We start from the raw sequence: 11,201 nt of genomic DNA, 5'->3' as shown, positions 1-11,201 counted from the left end.
GGCATCATTAAGGGGAGGATAGACAGCCTGCCTGCTTTGTTCTCACAAATATTCATGAGCACAGAATTTTCCTTCTGGCAGCTTCTTTCTGTAGACCTTGCCGGGGAACAGACCCTCTTGTTGAGCCATAGCAATCATCTGCCTAAACTAAGGGGACCTAACAGGGTCCAGCTAATCTCTTATCTGTGTATGCTCAAAGATAATTGGCTTGATTTTGATTTGCCTGTTTTTATAAGAACACTAAGAAATGGTAAGGAATATCCACTACCTCCTCAAAATGTTTGGCAGGAAGAGGTTCTGAATAAAGTGGATTTAAAGTGGATTATGTAAAATTTGCAAAATGAATTAAGCTGATTCTGACTCAGCAATGTCTGAGCACTTACAAATTCATAAATAAGCACACCATCCATGACAAGAATATTTTTTGAATGAAAGGTAAACAGCTATAGAAGTACAGGGCCTTTGATCAGTATCTTGACAAATGAAGTACTGTAGTCCCCCCTTATCTGCAGGGGATACATTCCAAGACCCCCTGTGGATGCCTGAAATCGTGAATAGTACTGAACCCTATATACACTATCTTTTTTCCTATACATACAATAAAGTTTAATTCACAAATTATGCACTGTAAGAGATTAAAAACAATAATATAGTAGAACAATTATAACAATATACTGTAACAGGCCAGGCACGGTGGCTCATGCCTGTAATCCAGCATTTTGGGAGGCCAAGGTAGATGGATTACTTGAGGCAAGGAGTTCGAGACCAGCATGGCCAACATGGCAAAACCCCATCCGTACTAAAAATACAAAAATTAGCCAGGTGTGATGGTGCACACCTGTAATTCTAGTAACTCGGAGGCTGAGGCACAAGAAATCGCTTGAACCCAGGAGGTGGAGGTTGCAGTAAGCCGAGATTGTGCCACTACACTCCAGCTTGGGTAACAAAGCAAGATTCTGTCTCAAAATAAATAAATATATATATATATATGTGTGTGTGTGTGTGTGTGTGTGTGTGTGTACATACTGTAATAAAAGTTATGTGAATATGGCCTCTCTCTAAATATCTTATTGTACTATACTCACCCTTCTTGTGTTGATGTGAAATGATAAAATGCCTACATGATGAAATGAAGTAAGGAAGCAGGACAGCGTGAGATTTCATCATGCTACTAGCACAGTGCTCAACTTAAAACTTATGAATTGTTTGTTTCTGGAATTTTCCATTTAATATTTTTGTACTGTGGTTGACCACAGGTAACTGAAACTGCAGAAGGCAAAACTACAGATAAGGTGGGAATACTGTAATTAGTATAACAGTGACTTACTAGTCCCGCTGTGGGAAAGTATGCTAAGAAACTATAAGGAATTCACATCATATAGGCCCATTTTTTCCCACTTAAAAGAGAAAAAGATATAGCACACTTGAATACTTAATTCCTGAAATGAATTTAGAAATATAATTCTCATTTATATTTCCATTTGTAAGAAACCTTAAGAATCTATATCATTCTACCCAGAACATTTGCTTCCCAGAAGGAAATCAAGTCTTTCCCCAAAAGGGTCAAATCACTATTTTTCATGAAAAGTCAGTTAAATGCTAACCAGATATTAAGGCTTCTAAAAAGTTTATATCCATCTAGACCAGAAGTTCCCAAACTTTGTCTTTAAAGGGTCAGATAGTATTTTTGGCTTTGCAGACCATATGGTCTCTGTCATAATGTTAAATGCATTTGAACCAGAGCAACTCCATCTTGAATAGGGGCTGGGTAAAATGAGGCTGGGACTCGCTGGGCTGCATTCCCAGGAAGTTAGGTATTCCTAGCCTCTAGATGCTTATGGTTAAGGGAGCAAATTGGTAACATCTACTAAACAGACCTAGACTCAGGAATGTCCTGATATCCCAGTATCTTGAGAACAGAAGCATTTGTAATTTTGCTTTAAAGATAATAATATCAATTGCTGCAAAATATAGTAATTAAGAAAATTAATCCTTTATCACAAACTGTATTAGTCCATTTTCACATTGCTGATAAAGACATGCCTCAGACTGAGCAATTTATAAAAGAAACAGGTTTAATGGACTTACAGTTCCACATGGCTGGGGAGGCCTCACAATCATGGCGGAAGGCAAGGAGGAGAAGTCACATCTTATGTGGATGGTAGCAAGCAAAAAGAGAGCTTGTGCAGAGAAACTCCCGTTTTCAAAACCATCAGATTTCATAAGACCCATTCACTATCACAAGAACAGCATGGGAAAGATCTGCCCCATGATTCAATTACCTCACCAGGTCCCTCCCACAACATGTGGGAATTCAAGATGAGATTTCGGTGGGGACACAGAGAAACCATATCACAAACCCTTGTAGTAGAATGCCTCTCCCCATAATATAAACAAGAGGTGTACCTAGCTGGGTGCATCCCTCCTCTTGCTTTCGGGAATGCCCTGCTCTGCCTGTGGAGTAGCCATTCTTTATTCCTTTACTTTTTTAATGAACTTGCTTTCACTTTACTCTATGGACTCGCCTGGAATTCTTTCCTGCATGAGATCCAAGATTCCTCTCTTGGGGTCTGGATCAGGACCCCTTTCTGGTAACAATAACTATTCATAGTTGTGCAAAAGACTTAAGATATGCCAACAAATGGGCATGGCTGTGTGCCGATTAAACTTCATTCACAAAAGCAGGTAGAGAGAGAAATTTAGCCCTAGGGCCATTGTTTGCTGACCTCTTTCTCTAGGCCTTTCTTTTAGAACTCACAGTTCATGCAAAACAAAATGTGAGACGAAGAGCAGTGAATATTATATTCCCTATGTGTCCCTATTTTCAGAGCACAGGGTTCTTGTGCTTTCCCTAAAACTGTTCCTTAAATCATGCAGTAGCCTCTCAAGCAAGCAGAAGAGAAACTGTCTTGCTTGATAGTATTCCATACAGTTCCTCTGCATCAGTGAAGAAGATGCAGAGGATGTTTTCAGAGAAGTCTTCTGTATTAAGTGACTCAATCACACTCACTTCAAAGAGATCTCCCCACTCAAAGGCATTTTAACCTGAAGTGCCACTTCTTTCTCAAAGGATATCAAGTACCAGAGTATCTTAGCCTGCCGTCTTGTGGCAAATTGGAATATGGACAGGAAAATCACTGGACCAAGACTGGAACAAGCTGGAATACCTGCTTTGTAACAGGCTCTTTGTAACATGTGCTAGACACAGGGGCTCTACAGGGAGGCAAGAAAGCAATAGTCCCTTGCCCTCAGGGAGTTTACAACTGTAGAAGAAAAGATAGATATTAATCAGAAAAATTACATGAACATATATAAAATTACAGCTGTGAAAAATGGTCTGAAGGAGCTGTCCATCATGCTTGGAAAGTGGATAAAGTGGATTCAGCCTAGGCAGGAAAGGTGGAGAAGACATCCCTGAGGATAAGACAATTCAACTGAGGTCTGAGATGAGTAGGGATTTTCCAGGTGAACAAGTGAGAGAAGATGATTCCAGAGAGAGAAGCAGTAACTATAAAAACCATGTGGTGGAGAAAAGCTAGGGGGGACGCTGGTATGAGATAAGGCCAGGAGGTAAAGAGGGGCCAGATGGTGCAGGGGCTCAGAAGGCATGAAAGGAGGTGTTTTTATTTATCCCATAATCAGAGTGAACCTATAAAACAGTTTATGCAAGTCAGAGTGACAGAATCAGGTTTACATTTCAAAAAAGATCACACCCTGTATCAGTCAGGGTCCAATCAGGAAACAGAAACTATGCAGCAATTTGAACGGGGAAAATTTAACATCAAGGATTATTAGCTTTTTAACAGGAAATTGGAGTCACAAGGGATGGTCTGTGAGAAATAAAGAAAACTGGAGACGAGAGAGAGAAAGAATTACAAGCATAGCCGATATAAGGAACTGCCACTAACCAGGGAGGAGCCTCCTACTGAGATCTGGAGCTTGTTGGAGACGCCATGGCTGTGGCTTACTGGACAACACAGAAGTCTCAGTGGTGGAACTTACTGAAAAATGCGCCCTCTAGGGTACCAGGGAAAGCCATTCAAAAGGAGGTAACTCTCCAGAGGCACTCCATAATGAAACTGCACAAGAGCATGCCACAGGAAGCTTCTGGCCACTGGGTGCTGCTGGCCATGATGCACTACAGGAGCTGGGCTTAGGAGCCTGGCACCTGAGAAGCTGCCCACAGGAGGTGGGCCCTGGGAAATCTATGCACACTGCAGGAGGCTGCAGAGAGCCAGAGAGCCATACAGCCCAACTAGGAGAGAAAACTCCTTCCTCCTCCAGTGTCTCTCCAGTGCCCTCTGCTGACAAAGCTTAGCAACATGCCAGTTGGCAAAGGAAACATATTTAAAGGACCCAGCCAGAGAAGGCAAGGCAGAGTGGATTTGAAACTGAGGGGCCATAAATTGATAACCAGCAAACATTGGCCTCTTATATGGAGAGCTTTCTAGAAGAACAGTAAGAGTGGATGCAAGTAAACCATGTAGGAGGTGCTTAAGTAGCCCAGGAGAGGGAAGAAAAGGAGATAATTAATAACCTATAGGTTCTGGAACAAATACATGAGCAAGTTCCCAATGGATTATGGGAAGGACACCAAATAGCATGGCTTATGTCCCTGTGCTCACTGACCTTGCAGAAAAGCTGCCTCGAAAAGTATGGCTAAGAGACCAAGGAGAGTCAGCTGTCATACATGGGTCGTAAGACAAGAGATTGGCAGCACCAGCTGTGTGGAGTCCATTCTTTGTATACAAAAGGCAAAGGAGTAGTGTTGCTCCCAAGAGACAGACTTGCCAGGCTTAACAAGAACATCAGTTCCAACAGAATCCACACCCAATCCATGCAAACAAACACTGTCAAAGCCAGGCCCACAAGGGCAGGCCTTTGGATCTAAAAAATTACTAGACAACAGCGAGCATGGCTTGTGACAAGGGCTTTTGGCTGACAGCCAGCAATCCTGGCCTTTTGGGGCTTCATACAGGCCTTCGAGCTACCTGCTATCTCAAGAAAATGGGGAGAGGGGAGTCCAGGTGAGGAGATGAAGTGTCACAGCATGTCTCTGAGTCATCTCTCACGTCTCCCAAACATTAAATCTCCAAGTGGCAGAACCTGAGTTCCTACTGAGAAGCCAGGGTTAACGCAAATTTATCAACAACTATAATTTACTAAACACAAAAATAAGCATTTAGAATGGCTTCCTCTAGGCAGTAGAACCGTGGCTGGAGAGAGAAGTAGGGCAAGTGACTATTGCTTTTTAAATAAACCCTTTGGCATGGTTTAATTTTTTTTAAGACTTCACTGAAGGTGGAGAGTTTTCAATTGGATAGAGAAAGTTGTTATATGATTTTGATATTGGACTGGAATTTTAATAACTCAAATAAGATTACTTTGGGTCTAAAAGTAACTAGAAGAATTTTTATTATCTGAGAGTGACCAAAGAAGTTGTAAGAATATGCCTGAGATGGTCAGGGGGAAAAGAACAGTTTTGCTCTCCTGGTACCCCTCTGAATTCAGCTCTTTCAATATAATGGCACACACAGGAAGTGTGCTGAGAAGGAATCGCTTAGAATTGAGTTCTGCTGGTTGGTGGAACCAGGATTTCGACAAATCTGAATGTAGGGGTAGTCGTGGTTTCTGAGAGTTGAGTAAGCTCTTTTGTTCCATGAAAGTGTTGCTTGCTTGTAGGTTGGTTTGCATAATGCTGCAGTACCAAACTAAAATTCTTCTCATTTGGAAGTGTGAATCCATATCTCAAAATCAGTAGTGAAACAGACCATCCTGGTGGATTTGCAAAGCAGGACTTGGCTAAAACCTTGAATTCATTATCTGTCCATAAAGAAGATATGAGGTCATAGAATAGAGATGGCAAGAGAGGTCAGGTGACGATCCTTTGGAGAGATCTGCTGAACCCCCAACCAAAGGAGGTGGTGTGAGGGGCCTGCCTCTAACCGCAAGCTTACCAAAGAGGGCCTCCGAGGGACCACTCAGGGAGCTTGCAGTCCAAGGGATGCAGTGCACTGCTGTTTGATTCCCATCCAAGAAATCTGGAGAACAATGGTGCCTTTCAGGTGTGGCAAATTCTCAAGGCTGATTTTTTTTTCTTGTGGAGCCCTTTCAAAGTTTCCTCAAGCAATGCCTCCCCTCCAGCGGACTCCTGACAACAACCCCCTCAACTTACTCATCTGACAGTGAGGCCCCAATCCCCTTCTGCTGAGCAATCACCTTCGAGAGGAAGTGTCTTAAGGAGAATTTTTTTCCAAGTGGCCAGCCCCCTGCCACTGACCCGCTTGGCCCAGGAAAAACTCACTCATCATTGCCCTCTTGTCATCATATGGACAATTTGTTCCCAAGTCTAATTCAACCAACGAGACAGAAACTGCAAAGCTTAAACAGCTCAGTCGCCAGTCATAAATAAAACAGTGCTAGGAGAGAATAATTTTTCAACTATAAAGAGACCAAGACGAGGGAATAATTTACATTCCTGGTTTGCGTGAGTGGAGCTGCAAAAATAGCCCATCATATGTACATTACTATATTTTAACAAATTTCCTATTGGTAGACGGCTAGATTGCGACAGGAATTAACAGGAATTCCTACAAAATAAACCGGACTCAAGCCAGGCGCTGAACCTGGATGCTGACGGACACGGGAAGAGAACACCCGCCCCGCAGATCTCGGCGCCTGCGCCGGCTCGGCACCGGCTCTCCGCGGCGCGCATGCGTTACGCGATTAGCGCTATTCCTGTGGCGCTTCCACGGCCCCGGCGCGCCTCCTGCGGGAAATGCAAAACTCCCTCCTCCTCGCCTGCGGAGCCGGTTTCAAGAGAGCGAGCGGTGGGTTCTGGAATCACCCTGTCCTGCCGGAAGCGTAAGCTCCCCCGCCTACCTGGGGACTGGGCGGGGCTCCGGGGAGAGAGCCCAGGCCTCCGCAGCCCCACCAGCTCTGGCCAGGTGCGTGGTATTCGAGTGTAGATTTGTTGTGAGGGTTAAAGTACTTAAAGTTCCTTGTCTTAAAGAGCATAATAAATTGTGGCTGTTGTTACCTGCTTCCGTCACTTCTGGCGCCTGAGATTTGGTTCTTCCTCTCCAGGATTAATTTTGTTTGCTCAGTCATCTTCCACCTGCTCAAGAATTTTAACCAGTTGCCACACCTGAGGGCTTTGATTTATCCCTTCTTGGCTGGGCCTTCTCCTTCAGCCCATCTTCCCCATCATTTACAAATACCCTCCTGTCTTCTGTGCTCTGTCCCTACCTACCTCTCCTGTCCCCATCTCATGAGAGTTATCAAAGGTTATCACATTTGTCTCTTCTCCTCCCACCCCATCCACCCAACTCACTGGAATCTGGCTGCTTCTACCCACTCCACTCAAACTGCTCCCAGCAAGGTCCTCAGCGACCTGTCATGCACCCCAATGAGCACTTTTCCATGCTGCTCTCTCTGCAGCTCCTGACACATCTATCTGAAACTGCTGCAAATCCTTCTGTCATCCACAATGCTCACACTCCTGGTTTTCCAAACTCTGATCACTGTATTTGCCACAAGTGTGTCTTCCTTCCCCTGCCCATTTCTGTTGGCTCCTGCACACATGCTTCCTGGCTTTTTTTTTTTTTTCACACTCCACACTTTTATGGGGTGAAGATCTCCTTAATGCCATTGTTCTTGCCTTGCTGACTCCCAAATCTGTACCTCTAGTCTAGATCTTTCCTCTGAACTTCAAACTCTTGGCTATCCCACAGACACCGCAGACTTAGCACCCCCAAAACGTATCTTTTCCAGCAAACCTGCTTCAACTTCTGTACACTTTCTTCTTTGTCCCTCTTCTCACTGGATAACATCATGTGCTGTCTCAAGCCAGAAATCCAGGAGCCACCTTAGACTCCTCCCTCTCCATCATGCCCAGCTGTGGGCTGGGTTCCCTAGGAAACAGACTCAGAGACATTGTAGGTGGCTTATTGAGTGATGCTCTCATGAACAGCACCTGTGAGGGCTAAAGGATGCAGGACGGAGACAGGAGTTGAACAGTTAGTGAGGTTTAAACCGGGGCCTCAGCCAATGCTATGGCAAGCTCTGGACCCAGGAAGGTCCTTCAGAGCTGTTCCACGCTGAAGCCAGGAGCCACACACATATCCCTCAGTCAACCTGTCACTCAATGTGGGCTGCTCTCAGGAGGGGGCATGACCTTGGGTGAGGTGGCTCTCTCTGCTGAGGGCAATTCCTGGAGACAGACTTGGGCGAGAGCCATCAGCCGTCAAAACTCCTAGCATCTGGAGGGATGAGTGCCAAGTCTTAAAGGGAATCTGATTGTCACCATAGAACCCACAACACCCCTCATACTCAGTCACCAAATGTTTTACCTATTTCTACATTTTAATTTTCAAATAAAATCCCTCCCTTTTCAGACCACTCTATCTGAGGCACCTTGGCAGGGACAGAGCAATGGGCTGAGCAGACACAGTGCCAGTGCTCAAGAGGCTTACAATCTAGCTGAGTGAATAACCACCTAAATATATATTTTTAAACTACAATAAGTGTTCTTATTGTGTAACAGGGGAGGCTTTCCCCATCAGGGAGTGGCATAGAGGCATGGAAAGCTTCCCTGAAGAAGTATCATTTTCAATGGAATACAAAAGATGAACAGAAGTTAACTAGGTGTGTGCTTAGTTGGTTGGGAGGGGAGTGGGAAAGGTGTGGACAGGCAAATGGAATTGCCTATGCAAAGGTCCTGAGACAGGTGGGATAAGGCATTGGAGGACCTGAGAGGCCAGTGTCTCTGGAGTGCAGAAACTGAGGAGGAAGAATAAGAGATGAGGATGAAGTTAGGCACGCAAGAGCCAGATCCTACAGAGCTCATATTTGAGCCTTTTTTTCCTAAAAGTTATGAAAGCCACTGGATGATTTTAATCTCTATGTAGTAAAAATGCTGTCTTAGTTAAGCAGAATATTCAACTGCCCACAATCAAAGTCAATAAAATGGATCATATACATCTACAAAATGGTTTCAAACTAAATTCTGTTAATGTTAAATGCTAGGGGCAAAAAAAAATGTAATGCAGATATCATTATTACAATAGCCTCCTTCTCTATCTCTAGAGCCTACTTGTAGTCCCTCTAAACAATAACGCCGGCCAGGCGCGGTGGCTCACGCCTGTAATCCCAGCACTTTGGGAGGCAGAGGCGGGCAGATCACGAGGTCAGGAGATAGATACCATCCTGGCTAACACAGTGAAACCCCGTCTCTACTAAAAATACAAAAAATAAGCCGGGCGTGGTGGCGGGCGCCTGTAGTCCCAGCTACTCGGGAGGCTGAGGCAGAATGGCGTGAACCCAGGAGGCGGAGCTTGCAGTGAGCCGAGATTGCGCAACTGCACTCCAGACTGAGCGACAGAGCAAGACTCCGTCTCAAAAAAAACAAACAAACAAAAAAAAAACGCCTAGCTATTTTTGACTGCTTACTAAATGCTAAGTTTGCTAAGTGCTTTCCATAAAATATCTGGCTTAATATAACACCTTTAGGTGGGTACCATTTAGAAACTGGGTTCAGATAATATAATTCACCCAAGTTCTCACAGTCAGTAAATGGCAGACACAAAGCCAGTTTTCCAGTTATAAAGCTAAAGCTCTTGATTGCTACACTGAAATACCCCACCTAAGCTTTTGGAACCACTCAACTTCATGACTTTCAGTATCTCCATGCTGCCTTGAACTTCATTCCACCATGCCCTATGCAGTAGACTCCCTTTGTAAATCAATGCCAACCTGATACAAGCACAGGTTTGGAATACACACACCCTTAAACACCATACAACAGACCACAGCTACCTTTTGAGGACCACCACTAGAACTAGGACACTTTCTCCTGGCTCATCCCACCTGATACTTTTTCTCCTCCTTACCAACCCATGATTTTGATGCTCTAATCTCTGGCAGCTGAACCCACCAGTTCTAATTAATATATGCTAATATATGCTAGATAAATGTAAATTTACCTGAATAAGAGCCAAAGAAAAACAGAGGCAAATCCACTATAGTATTCTACTAATCATCCAGTTTGTGATTTTCTGTGTTAAACCTCCCCCTCTATTATTAATCAACAGTGGATAGGTTCCACACTGCCTGTGCATAAACAATTATGAAAATACCCACTAGATGTCAGCCTTGAGCTGCAGTGGGGCTTAGGGAGCGGACATGGAATGGAAAACTCTTGGAAGTTTGGGTGATTTCCTTTGCAGTGTAAACTAAGGCAGGAACTGTAGTTAGCTTTTTGTATGAACACAATGGCTTGATTTTCTCAATGAGTATAAATACAATAAATTAGATCATGTCGTTCTTATTAACACGTTCCCGTGGGTCCCCTTCTCATTCAGAGTAAAACCCAAAGTCCTTACAACAGCCTGTGACACCCCACTACTCCCACACTTCCCACCTCACCCATTTCAACCACACTGTCTCCTGAACACAACTGAAACTTTTTCTAGAAACACCGGCATGGTTGACTCTATCAGATTCAAAACATTCTGGTCACCTTACCAGAGGCCTTCCCAGACACCCTTTCTAAAATAATGCCAGCCTGCACCACCCCCACTCATAATGCCCTGCCCCCTTACCTGACTTCTCCTTCACAGCACTTATCACCACCTAACATACTATATTTGCTAGTTATTAGTCTTTCTCTGGAATCTCTGAAAGCAACGACTCTGTTCACTACTTTACTCCCGAGCCTAGAAGAGTGCCAGGCTTACTTGAGGTGCTCAAAAAAATACTAATCAAATAAATGATCTTTATTCAAAGATATTCAGAGAAGAGGCCATAGTTCAAAGAGGCATTCATTTGTTTTCATTCAGTAGATACTTATTAAATACCTATTCTCTTATTAATGAGAAACACAGTAAGTCCTTTGCACTTACAGAATCTCAGAGAGAATGCACACACAATTTTAAAAGGCTTTACAAAGAGATAGATATATGGGCCAGGTGTGGTGGTTCATGACTGTAATCCCAGCACTTTGGGAGGCCAAGGAGGGAGGATTGCTTGAGCTCAGGAGTGTGAGACCAGCCTGGGCAACATAGTGAACCTCATCTCTATTAAAAATAAAGAAAAAAATAGCCAGGCATAGTGGGCATGTGCCTGTGGTCCCAGCGGTCCCAGCTACTTGGGAGGCTGAGGTGGGAGGATCACTTGAGCCTAGGAGATGGAAGCTGTAGTGA

This window comes from Pongo pygmaeus, chromosome 13, assembly GCF_028885625.2.
Source record: "Pongo pygmaeus isolate AG05252 chromosome 13, NHGRI_mPonPyg2-v2.0_pri, whole genome shotgun sequence".
NCBI lineage: Eukaryota > Metazoa > Chordata > Mammalia > Primates > Hominidae > Pongo > Pongo pygmaeus.
Note: the sequence above shows the minus strand (reverse complement) of the source record.